Source organism: Garra rufa, unplaced genomic scaffold (assembly GCF_049309525.1).
Source record: "Garra rufa unplaced genomic scaffold, GarRuf1.0 hap1_unplaced_092, whole genome shotgun sequence".
Taxonomy (NCBI): Eukaryota; Metazoa; Chordata; class Actinopteri; order Cypriniformes; family Cyprinidae; genus Garra; species Garra rufa.
In genome coordinates, this window is record NW_027394367.1 from 17,063 (window position 1) to 40,516 (window position 23,454).

The 23,454-nt window shown below is 43.3% G+C and overlaps 10 non-coding genes across 10 annotated transcripts; 9 read left to right on the forward strand and 1 right to left on the reverse strand.

Moving 5' to 3' along the window:
* Positions 1-6,075: 6,075 nt before the first annotated feature.
* trnap-ugg (transfer RNA proline (anticodon UGG)) lies at positions 6,076-6,147 on the forward strand. Its single transcript has one exon. It is a non-coding gene; the product is annotated as a tRNA-Pro (tRNA).
* A 97-nt stretch (positions 6,148-6,244) lies between these two features.
* On the forward strand, positions 6,245-6,318 carry trnai-aau (transfer RNA isoleucine (anticodon AAU)). Its single transcript has one exon. It is a non-coding gene; the product is annotated as a tRNA-Ile (tRNA).
* Positions 6,319-6,416: 98 nt separating this feature from the next.
* On the forward strand, positions 6,417-6,489 carry trnaf-gaa (transfer RNA phenylalanine (anticodon GAA)). The gene has a single exon. It is a non-coding gene; the product is annotated as a tRNA-Phe (tRNA).
* Positions 6,490-6,625: 136 nt separating this feature from the next.
* On the forward strand, positions 6,626-6,697 carry trnaq-uug (transfer RNA glutamine (anticodon UUG)). Its single transcript has one exon. It is a non-coding gene; the product is annotated as a tRNA-Gln (tRNA).
* A 933-nt stretch (positions 6,698-7,630) lies between these two features.
* Positions 7,631-7,702, forward strand: trnap-ugg (transfer RNA proline (anticodon UGG)). Its single transcript has one exon. It is a non-coding gene; the product is annotated as a tRNA-Pro (tRNA).
* A 260-nt stretch (positions 7,703-7,962) lies between these two features.
* trnaf-gaa (transfer RNA phenylalanine (anticodon GAA)) lies at positions 7,963-8,035 on the forward strand. Its single transcript has one exon. It is a non-coding gene; the product is annotated as a tRNA-Phe (tRNA).
* Positions 8,036-8,171: 136 nt separating this feature from the next.
* trnaq-uug (transfer RNA glutamine (anticodon UUG)) lies at positions 8,172-8,243 on the forward strand. Its single transcript has one exon. It is a non-coding gene; the product is annotated as a tRNA-Gln (tRNA).
* A 114-nt stretch (positions 8,244-8,357) lies between these two features.
* On the forward strand, positions 8,358-8,429 carry trnaq-cug (transfer RNA glutamine (anticodon CUG)). Its single transcript has one exon. It is a non-coding gene; the product is annotated as a tRNA-Gln (tRNA).
* A 13,113-nt stretch (positions 8,430-21,542) lies between these two features.
* trnae-uuc (transfer RNA glutamic acid (anticodon UUC)) lies at positions 21,543-21,614 on the reverse strand. Its single transcript has one exon. It is a non-coding gene; the product is annotated as a tRNA-Glu (tRNA).
* Positions 21,615-23,075: 1,461 nt separating this feature from the next.
* On the forward strand, positions 23,076-23,147 carry trnae-cuc (transfer RNA glutamic acid (anticodon CUC)). Its single transcript has one exon. It is a non-coding gene; the product is annotated as a tRNA-Glu (tRNA).
* The last annotated feature ends 307 nt before the right edge of the window (positions 23,148-23,454 follow it).

Genomic DNA, 23,454 nt, shown 5'->3' on the forward strand with positions numbered 1-23,454 from the left:
CGCCTCACCAGACCTCTTCTTCTGTCGGCCCCTTTTCTTGTGGATGCCGCTGAAGATGTGGTTATTTCCTCTTGTCTGTGTTCGCCCAGACTGTGGTAAGCACAGGCTAACAGCAGCAGGACTTTACCGCACCGTGCGCAAGGTTTTGGACATCGACGGGTGGTATGACCTTGCCACTGAGTATCTGGAGTGCAAAGGCTGCAAAAAGAAGTATCCTGCCTGGTCCGAGGACATCTTAGGGCAGCTGGATATGGGCCACCGCAGTCAGTTTCCAGCTTTGCTGACATACAGGTAATTCATAATGACAATCATTCATTATTAGGCACTTTTATCTTGTGTGTTTTTTTCTACAACCAAAGCATTTGCATGATTATATTGTTGTTTCCTTAGATACTCATGTGACAACCGGGTGCTGAGGATGATGAGGGAGAGGACACTGGGCAACAGTGTGACTCAGCTGTACAAGAAGCTGACGGAACAGCACAGTGAGGCATGGACACAGCGTGTTCTGCAGTACCTGACTGCCTGCGAACCGTTCACAAGGTCCTCCCTTGTGCAGCCTCCTGTATTTGCTGAGCCTCCCCTTTTACCTGCCCTACCTAAGCCTAAGTGGCTCTTAGCCGTGTACGCCAGAGATGTTCTGTGGCGACTGCATGAGGTCAAAGCCAAAATAACATCCGTCTTTGGCTCTGTTCTCAAGATGGACTCCACTAAAAAGGTATCACAGTCCTGTTTATATCCAGAAATTTGCCAGATATGGATATATGTGCATTCACAATGAATACAGTTTTGTCACCCTTTTATTTTTCCCAATAGGTCACAAAGAAACTCGCAGGTGCTGCTTCAGGTACAGCTGCCTGGTGCACAAATGTGGGGAATGAACACGGCCAAGTCCTCGTCTCTGTGCTTACAGCCGCCGAGGGACATGGACTGGACCACATGGCAGCTGGCCTGATGAAGCGCTACCGGGACGCAGGAGAGGCAGCCCCAAAAGTGATGTACATGGACAGAGATTGCTGCAGTCAGCATGGCCAGTGTCAGGTGAAGATGATGTTCTCGGAGTGGGTCGAGCTTGAAGTGCGCCTCGACATCTGGCATTTCATGCGGCGATTTGCTGCAGGTGTCACGACAGAGGCTCATCCACTCTACGGGATCTTCATGGCCCGTCTGTCCACGTGCATCTTTCAGTGGGATCCAGAGGATGTGGCTGCACTTCGCAGTGCAAAGGAGGGTGAGCTGGTGGCAAAGAGGACTGGCCACATCTCAGAAAGGGCGGTCAGTGCTCGCATTACCCGGAGAGAGTTGGCACTGCACTGCCGGAGGAGGACCAGGGGGGTGGAGGAGACCACCAGATTGATCGGGTCACTGATTGATCTGTTCGACAGTGCGGACGGGAAGGACACTCTGGGAGTTCCTCTGCTGAATCACGAACGGATCCAGCAGATATGGAAGGAACAGCGGAAGCACGTTCCGTGTATCCAAGACCCAGAGGACTTTCCGCTGTACATGAAGAAGGGGACACTGAAGAAGGGCGGTGTGGAGCTGTGCTGCTACAGGTGTGCCCGTGGCTCTACCTCCTTGGAGTCTTTCCACCTCCACCTAAACCGTTTTATTCCAGGTATTACATACATACGGATTACAAATTTTTTTGTCAAAAATATAAGCACTATAACGGCTTCCATTACTTTAAAGTAATGTCACATGAATAAATGTCACACTCTACGGTAATACTACAGTTCTTTTCTGATGTCATAAGCATTAACAAAGCTGTATTGCCTGACAAGTCACTAGTAACTATAATTTTTAATGTAATTTAAATTGCGATTACTCACATTCAAAAGTTGTTTATATAATATATGTGTAATATATGTATTTATTATGTATAAATAAAAACACACACATACAGTATATATTTTGAAAATAATTACATGTATATATTTATTATTCATATAATTTATATTATATATAAATATATTTAATATATATACATATATTTTTCTTAAATATATACATGCATGTGTTGTGTAATTGTATTGTAATTATGTAACTCTATTACATGTAACCAGTTACCTCATAGCACCTCATGTGAAGTACAAAACTTTTTTGTTTATTTAATTTTTAGGAACCAGTGCCAGTGATGCGCATTTTCAAGCGTATCTCCTTGAGGGCTTGATGCGTTGGAATGATGACCGGATGGAAGACGCCATAAAAGGAGCATCCTCCATCCGGACATATGGCTGTGCCATGAGGGAGGCTGTGGACCGGCTTAGCCAAGCTGTCTTCGGGAAGCCCTGGGATGAGCGCTATCGCCCTCCTGGAGCATATACAGGCAAGAAATTCATTAATTCATGTTTTTGTTTTTTTATAGATCATTTGAATTATTTTTGCAAAACAAAAAAATTCATAGATGAACAGGGAGATCACATTCATATTTTGTACTATTTTATCTATTTAGCCTTTAATGTATTAGACAAAATGTTAAGAACACTTTCTTTTTTCCCATTTTATTCTTGTAGGTGAATTGCTGGGAATGGAGTACCTTTACAGCCAGACTGGCAAAACACTGACTCCAGTGCTCCAGAACCCAGAGGAGGAAGACAGGCTGGTGGAGGCAGTTGATGACCAGGACCTGCAAGATGAGGGGTTTGACGAAGAGATCACGGAGGACATCACAGTTCCAGTGCTGTATGAGGATGACCCCTGCCGTGATCTTAAAAACAGCCCCTCATCTTTGCCTCTGCCTCAGTCCCCGGCATCACCGGCTGAGCCGTCCACATCATCTGGCGGAGAAGGACAGCATCTTGCCCCTGCCCCTTCAGTGCTGTCACAGCCGTCCGACACTGAAGGCAGTCTCTCCGACGAGGCTCAGGTAAGACACTTTAAGGGCTTTATTTAATTTCAATATCATTTTATTCCACTTATATTACCATAAATCTGCATTTACTAGGGAGCAGTCATTGGACCCGATGGCATCGCTGGGTGGGACAAGGTCCAGGAACTGGCTGGTTACCTGGTGGGATTTCGTGAGGCTCCTTACCTCACTGACCTGCAGGTGACAGAGGTCATCCAGCTGTGGACAGCTCTCCCTGACTCTGACAAACAGCGGGTCAACTATCAGCCTCGACATCAGCCTCAGCTGACACATGGGCGCTTTAAAGCACCGAAGCGGACCGGAGTCACACCGGGTGTGGAGAGTGTTAAACGGTGTCTGATTGGACATCCTGGGGGTCCAGCACAGTGGCCCAACACCAGTCGGTTGGTTGAGGCAATTTGTATAAAGCTGTGCGCTTTACACAAGTCGCCGACCAAGAAGGCTGGAGTTTGCACCCCCAGGTGGTCTAAAATCCTCACCGATTACCACCACATCCGAGAGCTGGTGCTTAACAGTCCAAGGCTGATGGATGAAACCATGATCCAGCTGTTTGAGCTAAACCAGAAGACACTCATTCAGTGGTAAGCAAGGCACATTATTTGCTTCAAATTAAATGAATACTTCTTAAAACATATTTATAATACAAGTAATTTATTGTCAGGTTTCAGCGTCGGCAGAAGAATCAGGAAATGAGTGTCCTCGCTCAGGGACTGACTTCACCTGACCCAATTGCTGTGGCCGATGCGCAGCTTCCTCTGCCAAGGGAAAAATTGGATGAAGCGCCATCAACATCAGGGCCAAAACATCCATTTATCCTTCCGCCAAATCGGGAAGGACAGGCTCCGATCCTGCGGCCAGGTCGACGGCCCGCTGTTACCACCACCACGCAGTGCCCCATTGCACCTGCCCCCACAGCATCAGGAGTTGTGCAGCCCATTTCAGCACCTGGGTCATTGTTAGGCACACTAGTCCTTAACCCGGACATGACTGTGTCAGTGGTGATCCCCTCTTCTGGTGCTTCAACATTGAGTACAGGCCCAGCTCCACCTGCTCCTGCGTCTGATGCTCCTGTGTCCCGTTACACCCAGAGGAACCGGCGCCGACGGGCCCTGGAGGAGGAAAGCGGCGTCCACAAGAGAAAGTATGTGCGAGGGGTTACTTTTAACAGATGCAGCAAATGTGGGCAGCCCAAAACTAAAGAGTTCGGCCATAGTCGATATGGCAATGCCACATTTTGCCCGAGTGCCTCAAATGGAAAATCTTTCGATGACTGGTTGGCAGAACAGCGCCAGCTACATAAACCTCCTCAATAAAGACAATTTTTTCTGTATATATTTTGTTTACATGTGCCCACTCTTTCATACTGTTCGGTATCCTCCTCAATAAATAATTTATTTTCTGTATATATTTTGTATTTTACACGGGCCCACTCTTTCACATTTTCCGGTATCTTCCTTAATAAATATCTTTTACTGTATATATTTTGTTTATATTACATGGGCCCATTCTTTCATATTTTCTGGTATGTTCCTCAATAAATAATATCGTTCCTGTATATATTTTGTTTTTATTACATGGGCCCACTCCTTCATATTGTCCTGTATACCCCTCAATAAATATAATAAATGTCTTTTTTTTGTATATATTTATATATATTACATGGGCCCACTTTTTCATATTGTCCTGTATACCCCTCAATACTGTATCCTCCTCAATAAATTATATCTTTTCTGTATACATTATGTGTATGTATATTATGTTCATTTAAATTAAATATTTTACATTTGAACATTTAAAGTGTCTTTTGATCAGATAAATTAAATCTGATAAATGATATCCATCAAATCATGTCCCACATATACAAAAAAAAAATAATAATCTTTGAGAAAACATTTTATTCATTAATTTAAACATAAACATGTAATATGCCTTTTAAAAATATTATAAACATGATTAACATAAAACATAAAATCAACTACTGAAACATTTTAATTCGTTTTATTTAACCATAAACATATATCATATACATATATGTTTATACATATTTACCAAACAATTATTTTCACAAAATAATAAATATCAGTCAACATATTGATATGTCTAGGGACCGATTTGTGGAAAAAGCAGGTGAGGATGGGGGCGTGTTTTAAGACGACGGAAACTGTCAACGTGACGATTCGCTCCAATCGGATCGCGTATTTAACCATAAACATAAACATGTAATATGCCTTTTAAAAATAACATACACAAATTAATAAATATCAATCAATATAATGTTATGTCTAGGGCGAGATTTGTAAAAAATAAAATAAAAATAAAAACAAGGTGGGATGGGGCGTGTTTTTAATACGACGTAAAGTGTCAACGTGATGATTCACTGTTTGGAATCAGTCCAACCGGATCAAGTTTCGCGATTCGCGAATCATTTGATTCAGAACGGGACTTCGACTCAGTCGCGCAGACCGCGGGTTCGAATCCAGCCCGCCGAGGGTGACGTGTTTCACATGTAACTAAAACTCATCCATACCGCATAAGAATATAGCCCGAATATTGTTGCAGGGGAAACTTGTCGGCACACTTGCGTTTTCGCGTCTTTTTCGCTTGCGAGGGGGGGCTCAAAGATTGGGCTCCTTCTTATGCTAAGCAAGCGCTCTACCATTTGAGCTAATTCCCCTGGCCGCAGAAGGCAGAATCTTCTCCCTGTTAGGTCCACCACCATTATTGAATCCATTCAAAGGCCCACTTTCATTCCTTTGCCTTTGACCTTGTCTCGAGGTGTGTCATTTCTTCCATTGCAGTTAATTTTTTCTTTCTTTTGTTGTTGCTATTTGTCTTCTTTGCTTTTGGTTATTATGATCGCCGCCAACTTGTTTGTTTTTAGACTCATTTCTTCTAATGCTTGCTTGTTTCATTCAGTGTTTTTAATGTTGTTTTTTGGGCTTTCTTGTTGTTGTTGCTTTATTACAAACGATCCACTTGGCTTTCACAAGATTGTGATCCTGTATCAGAAGTGACTGTTGCGGTCAAGTAAGTCTGCACCCCTGAGGACCGTAACAGGGTGAGTAGAGCAGGGCAGAAACAAGTTTCTCAGAAATCGAGGTGCTTTTTGCCACAAGCGCAGACTTCCGGATGCTCCCTGCATTCGAAGCCACGTGAAGAGCGACGCTCGAGGGCAGGCGGCGGTGCGCCAGCTGCGTGAGCGTGGCTCGTTGGTCTAGGGGTATGATTCTCGCTTTGGGTGCGAGAGGTCCCGGGTTCAAATCCCGGACGAGCCCGTGGTCAGGCTTGGTCCTGAAGCTTTTCTGCCTGCTAAGGGGCCCACGAGCAGTCAGCAAATTTTGGGGAAATTGGGCAGACATCTGGCAGGAGCCAGGCCGGTTAGCTCAGTTGGTTAGAGCGTGGTGCTAATAACGCCAAGGTCACGGGTTCGATCCCCGTACGGGCCAGTGTCTTTTGTTCTCTGTTAGCTCGTCTCTGCTCTTCTCTCAAAGCGACGGGTGGTGTCACGTAAACACCTGCAGACCAAACCGTTGGGGGGTATGTGGCCGAAATAGCTCAGTTGGGAGAGCGTTAGACTGAAGATCTAAAGGTCCCTGGTTCAATCCCGGGTTTCGGCAGATGCAGCTTTCTTTTGTCTTTTGGTCGAGGGTGGCCAGTGACCAAAACTCACTGGGATACAACCCCTCGTTCTGACCGGTTCCCCCTAGCCGCAACACTATCTACCTCCAGGTCAGCTGTCAAAGAGGTGCTCGTGGTTCCATGGTGTAACGGTTAGCACTCTGGACTTTGAATCCAGCGATCCGAGTTCAAATCTCGGTGGAACCTGCGTGCCTTCTTGCGGCAGATAAAAACAAAAAAGGCTCAACTTTTTTTTCGTTGCTGGTGAGCCGTAAGCGACTTCTTCTTTGCTTTCCTCTGAGCAACGGCCTCTCTTGTCAAGGTTCATGGTTAGCACTCTGGACTCTGAATCCAGCGATCCGAGTTCAAATCTCGGTGGGACCTGCTTTTGCCATGAATGTGCGCAGGGCCCGTTCTGAGAAATCCTTTTGACAGCAGTGGGCCCCAAAGGCTCACGCAACTGCGAGGGTACGTTTCGCACCGCAAAAAGCGCAGTCTGTCTCCTTGGGGACTTGCGCGTAAAAGGGCAGGAGCCCCTTGGAGAATGCGGGCATCGATTCCGCTACCTCTCGCATGCTAAGCGAGCGCTCTACCATTTGAGCTAATTCCCCTGGATGCAGAAGGCAGAATCTTCTCCCTGTTAGGTCCACCACCATTATTGAATCCATTCAAAGGCCCACTTTCATTCCTTTGCCTTTGACCTTGTCTCGAGGTGTGACATTTCTTCCATTGCAGTTAATTTTTTCTTTCTTTTGTTGTTGCTATTTGTCTTCTTTGCTTTTGGTTATTATGATCGCCGCCAACTTGTTTGTTTTTAGACTCATTTCTTCTAATGCTTGCTTGTTTCATTCAGTGTTTTTAATGTTGTTTTTTGGGCATTCTTGTTGTTGTTGCTTTATTACAAACGATCCACTTGGCTTTCACAAGATTGTGATCCTGTATCAGAATTGACTGTTGCGGTCAAGTAAGTCTGCACCCCTGAGGACCGTAACAGGGTGAGTAGAGCAGGGCAGAAACAAGTTTCTCAGAAATCGAGGTGCTTTTTGACACAAGCGCAGACTTCCGGATGCTCCCTGCATTCGAAGCCACGTGAAGAGCGACGCTCGAGGGCAGGCGGCGGTGCGCCAGCTGCGTGAGCGTGGCTTGTTGGTCTAGGGGTATGATTCTCGCTTTGGGTGCGAGAGGTCCCGGGTTCAAATCCCGGACGAGCCCGTGGTCAGGCTTGGTCCTGAAGCTTTTCTGCCTGCTAAGGGGCCCACGAGCAGTCAGCAAATTTTGGGGAAATTGGGCAGACATCAGGCCGGAGCCAGGCCGGTTAGCTCAGTTGGTTAGAGCGTGGTGCCAAGGTCGAGGTTTCGATCCCCGTACGGGCCAGCGTCTTTTGTTCTCTGTTAGCTCGTCTCTGCTCTTATCTCAAAGCGACGGGTGGTGTAACGTAAACCCCTGCAGACCAAACCGTTGGGGGGTATGTGGCCGAAATAGCTCAGTTGGGAGAGCGTTAGACTGAAGATCTAAAGGTCCCGTGTTCAATCCCGGGTTTCGGCAGATGCAGCTTTCTTTTGTCTTTTGGTCGAGGGTGGCCAGTGACCAAAACTCACTGGGATACAACCCCTCGCTCTGACTGGTTCCCCCTAGCCGCAACACTATCTACCTCCAGGTCAGCTGTCAAAGAGGCGCTCGTGGTTCCATGGTGTAACGGTTAGCACTCTGGACTTTGAATCCAGCGATCCGAGTTCAAATCTCGGTGGAACCTGCGTGCCTTCTTGCGGCAGATAAAAACAAAAAAGGCTCAACTTTGTTTTTGTTGCTGGTGAGCCGTAAGCGACTTCTTCTTTGCTTTCCTCTGAGCAGCGGTCTCTCTCGTCAAGGTTCCATGGTGTAATGGTTAGCACTCTGGACTCTGAATCCAGCGATCCGAGTTCAAATCTCGGTGGGACCTGCTTTTGCCACGAATGTGCGCAGGGCCCGTTCTGAGAAATCCTTTTGACAGCAGTGGGCCCCAAAGGCTCACGCAGCTGCGAGGGTACGTTTCACACCGCAAAAAGCGCAGTCTGTCTCCTTGGGGACGTGCGCGTAAAAGGGCAGGAGCCCCTTGGAGAATGCGGGCATCGATCCCGCTACCTCTCGCTTGCGCCTACTGCATCCCACCGATTGAGCCAAAGTAAGCCCAAAGTAAGCCCACATGAGCCAATCGCGTTTCTTTCCTGGGCTTACTTTTGACCAATCACGTTTCTCTCCTGGGCTTACTTTTGACCAATCACGTTTCTCTCCTGGGCTTACTTTTGACCAATCACGTTTCTCTCCTGGGCTTACTTTTGATCAATCGGGTTTCTCTCTGGGGCTTACTTTTGACCAATCACGTTTCTCTCCCGTGGCTCACTTTTGACCAATCGCTGCGACCGTTTATTATTGTCATCGATCTTTGCAATAGGTAAGGCTAAGGTGTACTTCATTTTTAAATATAATTTAATATCGTTATTTGTTCATAAATAGTGTGTATTTTTGGAAAATAGAACGTGCCAATGCATGTATAGCACACGTTTTCTGAAGTATTTGCGAACCTGTAACTTTTTAAATGATAAATACAGAACAAAACATGTCGCTACTGATCAGATAGGTTAAAATCATCGACAGTCCTAATTAGCCTACATTACTATGTGTGTATTGTGTGCGAAGAAAAGAATACTAATATTAAAATATTTATTTACTTATATATGTAGAGAGACAGAGAGCTGGGTAACTTACTTACTGTAACTGTAATGACAGTAAGTTAATTCGTTACTAATTCCAAGTTACAAGACAAATTGTAGTTAGTTATTTAAACCATTAACAGTTACATTACACATTTTAGGTAATATAAGTTAGTCAGACTACTTTTACGTTACTTTTAGATTACTTTTGACCTAACTTGTTTATCACATTGATTTAAACAGGGTAATCTTGAAAAAAAGAATAAGAAAATAGATTGTATTTGTTGTTATTAACAACACTAAGTGCATTTAACACATGTTTGTGAAATAACTGCAGGGAGTTAAATAAAAAACTACTAATTAATTAAACCATAAAAATAATAAATTAAAGTAAATCATTTTAAAATCAATTAAAAATGCACAAAAATGATATATATTCTTTTTGTTTACCTGCATGTCTTGTGACCATAACCTCATCAGAGGACCAATGAACATGAAAATGTGATAATTATTAAAATATTCAATTTAAGTATGTTAATTAAATATATTAGTTAAAATGTGTGCATGATAATGTGTTTGAAAGACAAAAGCCTTTGTTGAAGGTGGTTAAAAATATCTACAGTGTGATCTTTCAAATAAAAATGAATGTGTTTATCAGTAGTTGATGCAATGTTGAAACACTTTATGCAAACCTGAAATGATTTTTGTAAATCAGTGGTCAAATGCTGTATCTCCACCTGACTAGTGACTGGTCTTTGTGTGAGTGTCCACAAAACTGGAAGACTTTTTTTATGAATATAAGCAGTAGGCTGTTTTAGAAAAGAAATTTAAAAGATCAAAAAGAGGAATAAGGAAGTATATATCAGTTAGGAATAATTTAATGTCATTGTGTAAATAAAATAAAATAAAATCATATAATGCATAAAAAAAGGAACTTTAGTCTGATTCGGAATATTTTAAAATATATATATTTTTTAATCTAAATACAGGTACTTAATTTTTGGATTCTGATTATGTAATTCAGATGAAATAACATGTAATCAGTTACTACCCAGCTCTGCTTATATATATTACTTATATTTGGTAATAATACTAGTGACCTCCTCCGAGCCTAGAATTATTACTAGAAGGAAATTTCAGACTTCATATTTGACTTTACATATGTTTGTACATATATCAGATTCCTGTCCATGTTTATTACCACAGTAATATGGTTTACATGTAGCTTGTTAAATTATCATTACACACTTAACATACAGGTATCTTTCAGTTTGCTAGAGGTAATAGTCTCTTTCTGATCTTCATTACAGAAAATGTACGCTTACCCCTTTTTTCGCCGCCAATCGGCAACATCGTGCCGGCTCCTCATGGCGCCATCGGAGGAGGCGAAGCGCCTTGAAAATATGGAGTCGGGAAGGGCCAAACCCAAGGAGCAGGTGCTGGCAGAGTCCCGTTCTTTTGTCAGCACAAACGGTGGAGACCCCAGTGACCAGTTTTTAGTACTGGCTCACTGCAAACTTCAGTTTGGGAAGTACCAGGGCCAGAGATTTAGATGGCTCCTGGAAAACTCTCTGGGGTACGCAGTGTATTTGGTGCTCAGCATTTCCAAGGAGACAGCGCAGACAACCCCCCTGTCCGAAAATAAACAGCTCTTCCTACAGTACACTTCTCATATCAGAGAGATGGCTGAAGAAGTGGAGAGGTATGAGAGGAAGCAGGAAATGCAAGCAGAAGCCCGAGCATCTGGAGACCAGGGCTGCTTGATGGTGGAGTTTGGTGACTTCCAGGGCCGGTCCATGAAGGAAGTTTATGAGGACCAAAGCAAGGAGGCCCAAGCCCTCATCAGGTACCTGGTTAAGGCCGATGCTAGGCCAAACACCAACATGGCCATTTTCAAGACATATGTCCTGAAAAGGCAGGCTTCTGCTGTGGGCACCAGTGTACGTCCTGCACGTCCACCTGCAACCTCCAGTGCCTCTGTACCTCCAGCCGCAGCCTCCAGTACCTCTGCACCTCCACCTGCAGCCATCCGAACTGGTGTACAGCGGACCGCCACTGTGAAAGCGCTGTTGGCGCATGGCAAACATTTGTCTCCTTCACAGCTGGCGAAAAAACTCGTGTCACCAGTTAAACACTGTGAGTAGGAGTGTGAATATTACGTTTTCCCTACAGAAATTGTACACGTATTCATTTATTGTTATGGCAAACCTGTCCACTTGCTGTTTCCAGATCCATTAGTGCAGTCTACTTTACCTTCTCCAGCAGCAGAAACTTTGGCCCGAAGACAGCTTTTCGCTACAGGTAAGTAAGCACCACCTTACATACACTTGTCTCTGTGTATTGGTCACAGTAATAGTTGTAACATTTGTGCTCCAGGCACTTCCGTTTCCTCTGCTGAAGATGATGATGAGGAGCTGGTATTTGCTGCATCACAATGTGAAGCACAGCTGAATACAGGTGTGGCATATGACACAAATACAAATGTTATAAGAATGTTTTGTGAAAACACAATGGGAAGCATTAAAAATAAAAATCAAATTTTTTTAATATTTTTGTTTACAATACAGAATTATGTCACATCATGCCTCAAGTGGGATTTCTTCAAAAGGTTAAGGATGTCCAAAGGTGTCAGTGTATTTATTTGCGTTTCTAAACTTATCCGTTGTTAAACAATCACTAGATAACTTTCTCACACTGCTTGCTATTCTCACTCACTCACTCACTCTTTAGCTCCCCCTGAGCAGACAGGATGGTGGAGAGTCATTGTTCTTATGATGAGAAGAACAGTTTTTCCTTATTGTATATGTGTGCATGCTTCATGTCTGTGGGCATCATTACTGAATTCATCACACCTCATTTTCCTTACTTAATCACAACAGATTCTCATTCTCAAAGAACTGTACTAATTCCATTTTTCTTACATCAATAAAGTGTACGCTGTGTTCTTTGCTTCTTAACACTAGTACCATTTTCTTCACTGTTATGCCTTAATATATTCAAAACGATTATTAACACTCCTCCAAAATTACTGCTTCGCAGGCTGTTTGTGGGCTGCATTTATGGCGTAGTTCTATCAAATCCAACCTTATACCATCCTTATATTGTTTTTGTTACTGTTTACTCAGAGGCCTGTGCCGGTCCGTCTCCATTGGCGGAAACAGCAAAAACACCAGATCCTCCACATCATCAGCCACCAGCTGAGCTCCCAGGCCACTGGAAAGATCATCTTCCACCTTTCCAGCATGAGTGGATCCGGAACACACTATTTAAGGCCAACCCACGAACCGGCAAGCCAGAACTAGTGTCCCAGCTGAAGCTTTGGTGGTATCCTCCTCAGCCCCCTTTAATTAACAGTCAGCCACCCGCCTCACCAGACCTCTTCTTCTGTCGGCCCCTTTTCTTGTGGATGCCGCTGAAGATGTGGTTATTTCCTCTTGTCTGTGTTCGCCCAGACTGTGGTAGGCACAGGCTAACAGCAGCAGGACTTTACCGCACCGTGCGCAAGGTTTTGGACATCGACGGGTGGTATGACCTTGCCACTGAGTATCTGGAGTGCAAAGGCTGCAAAAAGAAGTATCCTGCCTGGTCCGAGGACATCTTAGGGCAGCTGGATATGGGCCACCGCAGTCAGTTTCCAGCTTTGCTGACATACAGGTAATTCGTGACAATCATTCATTATTAGGCACTTTTATCTGTGTTTTTTTTCTACAACCAAAGCATTTTCATGATTATATTGTTGTTTCCTTAGATACTCATGTGACAACCGGGTGCTGAGGATGATGAGGGAGAGGACACTGGGCAACAGTGTGACTCAGCTGTACAAGAAGCTGACGGAACAGCACAGTGAGGCATGGACACAGCGTGTTCTGCAGTACCTGACTGCCTGCGAACCATTCACAAGGTCCTCCCTTGTGCAGCCTCCTGTATTTGCTGAGCCTCCCCTTTTACCTGCCCTGCCTAAGCCTAAGTGGCTCTTAGCCGTGTACGCCAGGGATGTTCTGTGGCGACTGCATGAGGTCAAAGCCAAAATAACATCTGTCCGCGGCTCTGTTCTCAAGATGGACTCCACTAAAAAGGTATCACAGTCCTGTTTATATCCAGAAATTTGCCAGATATGGATATATGTGCATACACAATGAATACAGTTTTGTCACCCTTTTATTTTTCCCAATAGGTCACAAAGAAACTTGCAGGTGCTGCTTCAGGTACAGCTGCCTGGTGTACAAATGTGGGGAATGAACACGGCCAAGTCCTCGTATCTGTGCTTACAGCCGCCGAGGGACATGGACTGGACCACATGGCAGCTGGCCTGATGAAGCGCTACCGGGACGCAGGAGAGGCAGCCCCAAAAGTGATGTACGTGGACAGAGATTGCTGCAGTCAGCATGGCCAGTGTCAGGTGAAGATGATGTTCTCGGAGTGGGTCGAGCTTGAAGTGCGCCTCGACATCTGGCATTTCATGCGGCGATTTGCTGCAGGTGTCACGACAGAGGCTCATCCACTCTACGGGATCTTCATGGCCCGTCTGTCCACGTGCATCTTTCAGTGGGATCCAGAGGATGTGGCTGCACTTCGCAGTGCAAAGGAGGGTGAGCTGGCGGCAAAGAGGACTGGCCACATCTCAGAAAGGGCGGTCAGTGCTCGCATTACCCGGAGAGAGTTGGCACTGCACTGCCGGAGGAGGACCAGGGGGGTGGAGGAGACCACCAGATTGATCGGGTCACTGATTGATCTGTTCGACAGTGCGGACGGGAAGGACACTCTGGGAGTTCCTCTGCTGAATCACGAACGGATCCAGCAGATATGGAAGGAACAGCGGAAGCACGTTCCGTGTATCCAAGACCCAGAGAACTTTCCGCTGTACATGAAGAAGGGGACACTGAAGAAGGGCGGTGTGGAGCTGTGCTGCTACAGGTGTGCCCGTGGCTCTACCTCCTTGGAGTCTTTCCACCTCCACCTAAACCGTTTTATTCCAGGTATTACATACATACGGATTACAATTTTTTTTGTCAAAAATATAAGCACTATAACTGCTTCCATTACTTTAAAGTAATGTCACATGAATAAATGTCACACTCTACAGTAATACTACAGTTCTTTTCTGATGTCATAAGCATTAACAAAGCTGTATTGCCTGACAAGTCACTAGTAACTATAATTTTTAATGTAATTTAAATTGCGATTACTCACATTCAAAAGTTGTTTATATAATATATGTGTAATATATGTATTTATTATGTATAAATAAAAACACACACATACAGTATATATTTTGAAAATAATTACATGTATATATTTATTATTCATATAATTTATATTATATATAAATATATTTAATATATATATACATATATTTTTCTTAAATATATACATGCATGTGTTGTGTAATTGTATTGTAATTATGTAACTCTATTACATGTAACCAGTTACCTCATAGCACCTCATGTGAAGTACAAAACTTTTTTGTTTATTTAATTTTTAGGAACCAGTGCCAGTGATGCGCATTTTCAAGCGTATCTCCTTGAGGGCTTGATGCGTTGGAATGATGACCGGATGGAAGACGCCATAAAAGGAGCATCCTCCATCCGGACATATGGCTGTGCCATGAGGGAGGCTGTGGACCGGCTTAGCCAAGCTGTCTTCGGGAAGCCCTGGGATGAGCGCTATCGCCCTCCTGGAGCATATACAGGCAAGAAATTCATTAATTCATGTTTTTGTTTTTTTATAGATCATTTGAATTATTTTTGCAAAACAAAAAAATTCATAGATGAACAGGGAGATCACATTCATATATTGTACTATTTTATCTATTTAGCCTTTAATGTATTAGACAAAATGTTAAGAACACTTTATTTTTTCCCATTTTATTCTTGTAGGTGAATTGCTGGGAATGGAGTACCTTTACAGCCAGACTGGCAAAACACTGACTCCAGTGCTCCAGAACCCAGAGGAGGAAGACAGGCTGGTGGAGGCAGTTGATGACCAGGACCTGCAAGATGAGGGGTTTGACGAAGAGATCACGGAGGACATCACAGTTCCAGTGCTGTATGAGGATGACCCCTGCCGTGATCTTAAAAACAGCCCCTCATCTTTGCCTCTGCCTCAGTCCCCGGCATCACCGGCTGAGCCGTCCACATCATCTGGCGGAGAAGGACAGCATCTTGCCCCTGCCCCTTCAGTGCTGTCACAGCCGTCCGACACTGAAGGCAGTCTCTCCGACGAGGCTCAGGTAAGACACTTTAAGGGCTTTATTTAATTTCAATATCATTTTATTCCACTTATATTACCATAAATCTGCATTTACTAGGGAGCAGTCATTGGACCCGATGGCATCGCTGGGTGGGACAAGGTCCAGGAACTGGCTGGTTACCTGGTGGGATTTCGTGAGGCTCCTTACCTCACTGACCTGCAGGTGACAGAGGTCATCCAGCTGTGGACAGCTCTCCCTGACTCTGACAAACAGCGGGTCAACTATCAGCCTCGACATCAGCCTCAGCTGACACATGGGCGCTTTAAAGTCCAACTTTCAAGTTGAAGATCACTGTGAATGAACGTGTAGATAAATAGTGTAGGAACCAGTTTTTCTTGAAAATATAATTCAAAATACGCTATTTAGGCTTCTGGAGTCGTTTTTGAGAGAGAATTTTACTTCCGCATCTGAACAACTGGCAAAAGCGGCAGTGACGTCACGGCCGGTAGAGCGGTCAATGTAAACCATAGGAAAACAATGGATCGCAATGACTGTTCGGGCGCAGAGAACATTTAAAATGTTCATTTACACTCGTATGACGAACCACAGACACAAATATGAGCCGGTTATGTGGCCAAGAGAGCAGGGACATGCCAGGATTAAACAGAACAGCGGTCAGAGACAAATCAAGTTGTAATGTGAGGAGAACAGGGCAGGTGTCTGAGAGAGATCAGTGTTAGCAGACGATATCTAATCGGGCAAAATTATAGCATTGGTCACCTAGAAGTATTGATTCTACTTACCTGTAAAACAAACGAATAATCATTGATGAAGCGTGTCATACTCGTTAATATCCAACGTTACGTGATATAGCGGGTTCTTATTACCGCGCACGCGAGAGATAAACACCTTTTTGTTTTATTATATGCTTCTATGGGAAATGCCCCCAAACTTGATGTGCTGTCTCTGACTCTGCACTTTGAGGCTTGCTGTCTGAAATCAAAATAGATAGCTTATATGCATTTCAGGCAAAGGCATGAGTAAGTTTATGGTAGAGATAATTTATTACTCTGATCAAAATACTTGTACGTACAAATAAACAGTAAAATGTAATCTCAATTACAGGTTGACTATATTTAGGTCACAAATACCTATAAAGTAAAACTTTTTTAATGCCATTGGTATAAGACAATTAATATTGACAGCATAAGTCAAGTTGTCTGCTGGTATTCATCAGGAAGCCCTTACCTGCATGTGTTGTGTCAGCTATTAAACAGGTTACAGAGGAAGGATTACTTTATAAAGGTTTTGAATGGCCCCATTTTGGTGACAATCAAAAAAAAAATAATCACAATAACAAATTGTCTTAATGTATAAATGTTTTTATGAGGTTAACAACACATATATATCAAGCAGATCTGCATTTATGGCTCATTCAATTCAGTTTAATTTATGCAGCAATAAATCGTAAATATTATTTCATACTAATGTTAATACCCAACTTAAAACACACAACATTGCAACTGTTAATATATATATATGTGTAGATGTGCCAAACATATACAACTGAAAGAAAAATATTTTCAGTGTGGTTATCAGTATCACACTAATGTGTTATTTTAGAGGTGGTTAATAACAGCTGGCCTCCACTGCTTCAGATCTTCACACAGCCTCATGTCTTGCAATGTCTCCCAAAACCCTAAAAACACACATGACAAAAAAAAAAATCACAAATTAGCTGTGCAAACAATGTGACTAAGCTGTAGACTTGATGAATATAATATTAACAAACGGAGGATAACTGACCAGTAATGCCTTCTCATATGGTACCATTTTTACATGGTTCTTAAACTTACATTGCTAATGCCTAACGTTACAAGCTAGCTACAGTGCTTTACCTCGACTTATACACATCTCGTTGTGTCTCATTATTTAAATAAATATATTCACGGATTTGGTCGTTTTGCGAAGTTATGAGAAGAAAAAACAAGACTTACGGTGCACATTTCACGTATTCGTCTGCATCTCTGACGGCTTCGGACGAACCAGGCTGACCGCGGAGCCGATGAAGCCGCTGTGTGCACTGAAGAAACTGCAACAGTTTTGACCCTCACTTGGTTCTTGCTTCGGCATCCCATATTGAACTGTATCATATCGCCGGGATGATAATCCTCCGGTGTAAAGTGAACGCGTTTTTCGAAGCAGATAGCGCCGTTCTTTTTATTGTAAGTAAACCCGTGGACATGATGTCCTGACAGGCTGGAGTTTGCACAGCCTCCATAAATACAATAATTTAGCATGACAATGATCAATTGAAATTAAAAATAACGACTGAAAACACACAAACTCACGACTGCTCCTACTGAATAGCAACAGAGCTAGGCGAACGACTACCTGTCGTGACGTCATATGACGCGGTCTGGAAAAAAAGCTGTTTTTGAGAGCGGTCAAGGAAATCGTCACTTTGTCTTCTAAATTTGTGCCCTTATGTCTTGTAAAATATTTTCAAATCCTGCATTAACGATTTGTATTGTATTTTCATACACGAATATATGTTTATCTCGAAAAAATTTTTAACTTGCAACATGGACTTTAAAGCACCGAAGCGGACCGGAGTCACACCGGGTGTGGAGAGTGTTAAACGGTGTCTGATTGGACATCCTGGGGGTCCAGCACAGTGGCCCAACACCAGTCGGTTGGTTGAGGCAATTTGTATAAAGCTGTGCACTTTACACAAGTCGCCGACCAAGAAGGCTGGAGTTTGCACCCCCAGGTGGTCTAAAATCCTCACCGATTACCACCACATCCGAGAGCTGGTGCTTAACAGTCCAAGGCTGATGGATGAAACCATGATCCAGCTGTTTGAGCTAAACCAGAAGACACTCATTCAGTGGTAAGCAAGGCACATTATATGCTTCAAATTAAATGAATACTTCTTAAAACATATTTATAATACAAGTAATTTATTGTCAGGTTTCAGCGGCGGCAGAAGAATCAGGAAATGAGTGTCCTCGCTCAGGGACTGACTTCACCTGACCCAATTGCTGTGGCCGATACGCAGCTTCCTCTGCCGAGGGAAAAATTGGATGAAGCACCATCGACATCAGGGCCAAAACATCCATTTATCCTTCCGCCAAATCGGGAAGGACAGGCTCCGATCCTGCGACCAGGTCGACGGCCCGCTGCTACCACCACCACACAGTGCCCCATTGCACCTGCCCCCACAGCATCAGGAGTTGTGCAGCCCATTTCAGCACCTGGGTCATTGTTAGGCACACTAGTCCTTAACCCGGACATGACTGTGTCAGTGGTGATCCCCTCTTCTGGTGCTTCAACATCGAGTGCAGGCCCAGCTCCACCTGCTCCTGCGTCTGATGCTCCTGTGTCCCGTTACACCCAGAGGAACAGGCGCCGACGGGCCCTGGAGGAGGAAAGCGGCGTCCACAAGAGAAAGTATGTGTGAGGGGTTACTTTTAACAGATGCAGCAAATGTGGGCAGCCCAAAACTAAAGAGTTCGGCCATAGTCGATATGGCAATGCCACATTTTGCCCGAGTGCCTCAAATGGAAAGTCTTTCGATGACTGGTTGGCAGAACAGCGCCAGCTACATAAACCTCCTCAATAAAGACAATTTTTTCTGTATATATTTTGTTTACATGTGCCCACTCTTTCATACTGTTCGGTATCCTCCTCAATAAATAATTTATTTTCTGTATATATTTTGTATTTTACACGGGCCCACTCTTTCACATTTTCCGGTATCTTTCTTAATAAATATCTTTTACTGTATATATTTTGTTTATATTACATGGGCCCATTCTTTCATATTTTCTGGTATGTTCCTCAATAAATAATATCGTTCCTGTATATATTTTGTTTTTATTACATGGGCCCACTCCTTCATATTGTCCTGTATACCCCTCAATAAATATAATAAATGTCTTTTTTTTGTATTTATATATATTACACGGGCCCACTTTTTCATATTGTCCTGTATACCCCTCAATACTGTATCCTCCTCAATAAATTATATCTTTTCTGTATATATTATGTGTATGTATATTATGTTCATTTAAATTAAACATTTTACATTTGAACATTTAAAGTGTCTTTTGATCAGATAAATTAAATCTGATAAATGATATCCATCAAATCATGTCCCACATATACAAAAAAAAATAATAATCTTTGAGAAAACATTTTATTCATTAATTTAAACATAAACAAGTAATATGCCTTTTAAAAATATTATAAACATAATTAACATAAAACATAAAATCAACTACTTAACATATCAACATTTTAATTCGTTTTATTTAACCATAAACATATATCATATACATTTATGTTTATACATATTTACCAAAAAATTATTTTCACAAAATAATAAATATCAATCAACATATTGATATGTCTAGGGCGCGATTTGTGGAAAAAGCAGGTGAGGATGGGGGCGTGTTTTAATACGACGGAAACTGTCAACGTGACGATTCGCTCCAATCGGATCGCGTATTTAACCATAAACATAAACATGTAATATGCCTTTTAAAAATAACATACACATATTAATAAATATCAATCAATATAATGTTATGTCTAGGGCGAGATTTGTTAAAAATAAAATAAAAATAAAAACAAGGTGGGATGGGGCGTGTTTTTAATACGACGTAAAGTGTCAACGTGATGATTCACTGTTTCGAATCAGTCCAACCGGATCAAGTTTCGCGATTCGCGAATCATTTGATTCAGAATGGGACTTCGACTCAGTCGCGCAGACCGCGGGTTCGAATCCAGCCCGCCGAGGGTGACGTGTTTCACATGTAACTAATACTCCTCCATACCGCACTGGAATATAGCCCGAATATTGTTGCAGGGGAAACTTGTCAGCACATTTGCGTTTTCGCGTCTTTTTCGCTTGCGAGGGGGGGCTCAAAGATTGGGCTCCTTCTTTTGCGCAGCGAGCGCTCTACCATTTGAGCTAATTCCCCTGGCCGCAGAAGGCAGAATCTTCTCCCTGTTAGGTCCACCACCATTATTGAATCCATTCAAAGGCCCACTTTCATTCCTTTGCCTTTGACCTTGTCTCGAGGTGTGTCATTTCTTCCATTGCAGTTAATTTTTTCTTTCTTTTGTTATATATTATATATATTTACTATATATTTATAAATTAATACATAGTAGTAGCATATATATATATATATATATGCTACTACTATGTATTAATTTATAAATATATAGTAGTGAGTTAAAACTACTCTCATGGATATATCATGGATATATATATATTAGTACAATCATATTAAGTTTATTATCAGTTATACAAAGTATAAAAAAGTATAAATAAATAAATGAAATATATCATGTATTGCTCCAACGTTATACCAGCGTAATACTAACAATGTAAGCCTTTTGTTTCTCTCTGTCGAAAATATGTGTCAGCTAGCTCTATTTATTCATTCATTGATTCATTAATTCATTGCTAGCTAGCGAACTAAAGAAAACGACAAAGCCGACTTATTACCTAAAACAATGTAAAAGTTTAATAAAAATGTTAACTCCTATAACGTTAGTGTTTTAGCTAGCTATTTCATTAAATTGAGAAATCTTACCTCGGTGGATTAAATTCCCAATTCGCTAAATTTAAAGACGGACTTAAAGGCAGCTTTTTTCCCAAAATAACTCACAAAAATATTATAAAGTAATTCGCTGTGAGCGATGGGAGGTGGACTTACTGCGCATGCTCCGGCAAAGATTTAACATTTTTGCAAACGGGCCACGGTCATTGGCTGTCATAAAATGGAGAAAATGGAAATGCAGAAATCTGATTGAGCGATCCTAAAATGGAAAGATGGAAATGCAGAAATCTGATTGAGTGATCCTAAAATGGAAAGATGGAAATGCATAAATATGATTGAGCGATCATAAAATGGAAAGATGGAAATGCAGAAATCTGATTGAGCGATCATAAAATGGAAAGATGGAAATGCAGTAACGTGATTTGTTGAAATTAGACAGACTCTCGTTCCTCAGGCACCGCTTTCGAAGGCACGGGGCTGCTGTGTCACAACCTCGGACTATCTGGTTTCTGCAGCTCGACTGCTGGCCAGAAAACGGCTTCCGACGCAGGAAGACGTGCGGCCCATTCGAAGAGGGAAGCAAAGAGGAGGCCACCTTCCCATACCGGGAGTCGAACCCGGGCCGCCTGGGTGAAAACCAGGAATCCTGAACGCTAGACCATATGGGAACTGGTTGGTACAAGCCTTATCAGGGCAAAAAAAAAAAAAGATTCCAAAAATACTCACGCCACGCATTCGATAAAACACACGTGGTCTTGCATTGTAACCATTATCTCAAGGAAAAACAGCCTATCGCCGGTCTGTCAAGGTACAGAAATAAAAAAATCATGAGATTAACAATGAACCTGAGACACGGTTTTAACCGGATAAGTTGCTGATTATTGGCTAGTTCGGATTTCATTTCGTGTCCAACTTTTTCTCAACGCCCGGGTGGCACGTAGGAATAGGGCAACAAATCGGCAAGTCTGTGACATCAAAAACAAACTGCATTACACAAAAAGCACAGAGCGAGCCAGCCAGGAGTCGAACCTAGAATCTTCTGATCCGTAGTCAGACGCATTGTCCATTGCGCCCCTGGCCGGGGTCCCTCGCGCTCGCGCTCGACTTGTTGGTTTTCGACGTGACAGAGGCCTTTATTGCTGTCTGCTTTTTCTCATGCTATTAGCATGCCAGCAGCCAACCAGCCCTTCCCTGGTGGTCTAGTGGTTAGGATTCGGCGCTCTCACCGCCGCGGCCCGTGTTCGATTCCCAGTCAGGAAATGTTCTTTTGCTCCCTGCCCCCCAACGGCGGACTGTGGGCATTCGAACAACGACCTCCTTCGAGCCGGAGTTGAACCAGCAACCTAATGATTGCCAAAGCTCCTCCTACAGTCCTCCGCTCTACCAGCTGAGCTATCGAAGGCGAGGGGCTGCTGTGTCACAACCTCAGACTATCAGGTTTCTGCAGCTCGACTGCAGGCCAAAAAACGACTTCCGACGCAGGAAAACGTGCGGCTCGTTGGAAGAGGGAAGCAAAGAGGAGGCCGCCTTCCCATACCGGGAGTCAAACTTGGGCCGCCTGGGTGAAAACCAGGAATCCTGACCGCTATACCATATGGGAACTGGTCGGTGGAAGCCTTGTCAGGGTAAAAAAAAAAAAAAGATTCCAAAAATACACACGCCACGCATTCGAAAAAACACACGTGGTCTTGCATTGTAACCGTTATCTCAAGGAAAAACAGCCTATCGCCGGTCTGTCAAGGTACAGAAATAAAAAAATCATGAGATTAACAATGAACCTGAGACGCGGTTTTAACCGGATAAGTTGCTGATTATTGGCTAGTTTGGATTTCATTTTGTGTCCAACTTTTTCTCAACGCCCGGGTGGCACGTAGGAATAGGGCAACAAATCGGCAAGCCTGTGACATCAAAACCAAACTGCATTACGCAAAAAGCACAGAGCAAGCGAGCCAGGAGTCGAACCTAGAATCTTCTGATCCGTAGTCAGACGCATTTTCCATTGCGCCACTGGCCCACTGACCGAGATCGCTCGTGCTTGCGCTCGACTTGTTGGTTTTCGACGTGACAGATGCCTTTATTGCTGTCTGCTTTTTCTCATGTTATTAGCATGCCAACAACTGACCTGCCCTTCCCTGGTGGTCTAGTGGTTAGGATTCGGCGCTCTCACCGCCGCGGCCTGGGTTCGATTCCCGGTTAGGGAATGTTCTTTTGCTCCCTGCCCCCCAACGGCGGACTGTGAAATCAAGCTCTGCTGGCCGCTGCCTTCCCACAATTCTGTCTCTGAGCTCTTCAGGCAGTTCCTTTGACCTCATGATTTTCATTTGCTCTGACATGCACTGTGAGCTGTAAGGTCTTATATAGACAGGTGTGTGGCTTTCCTAATCAAGTCCAATCAGTATAATCAAACACAGCTAGACTCAAATGAAGGTGTAGAACCATCTCAAGGATGATCAGAAGAAATGGACAGCATCTGAGTTAAATATATGAGTGTCACAGCAAAGGGTCTGA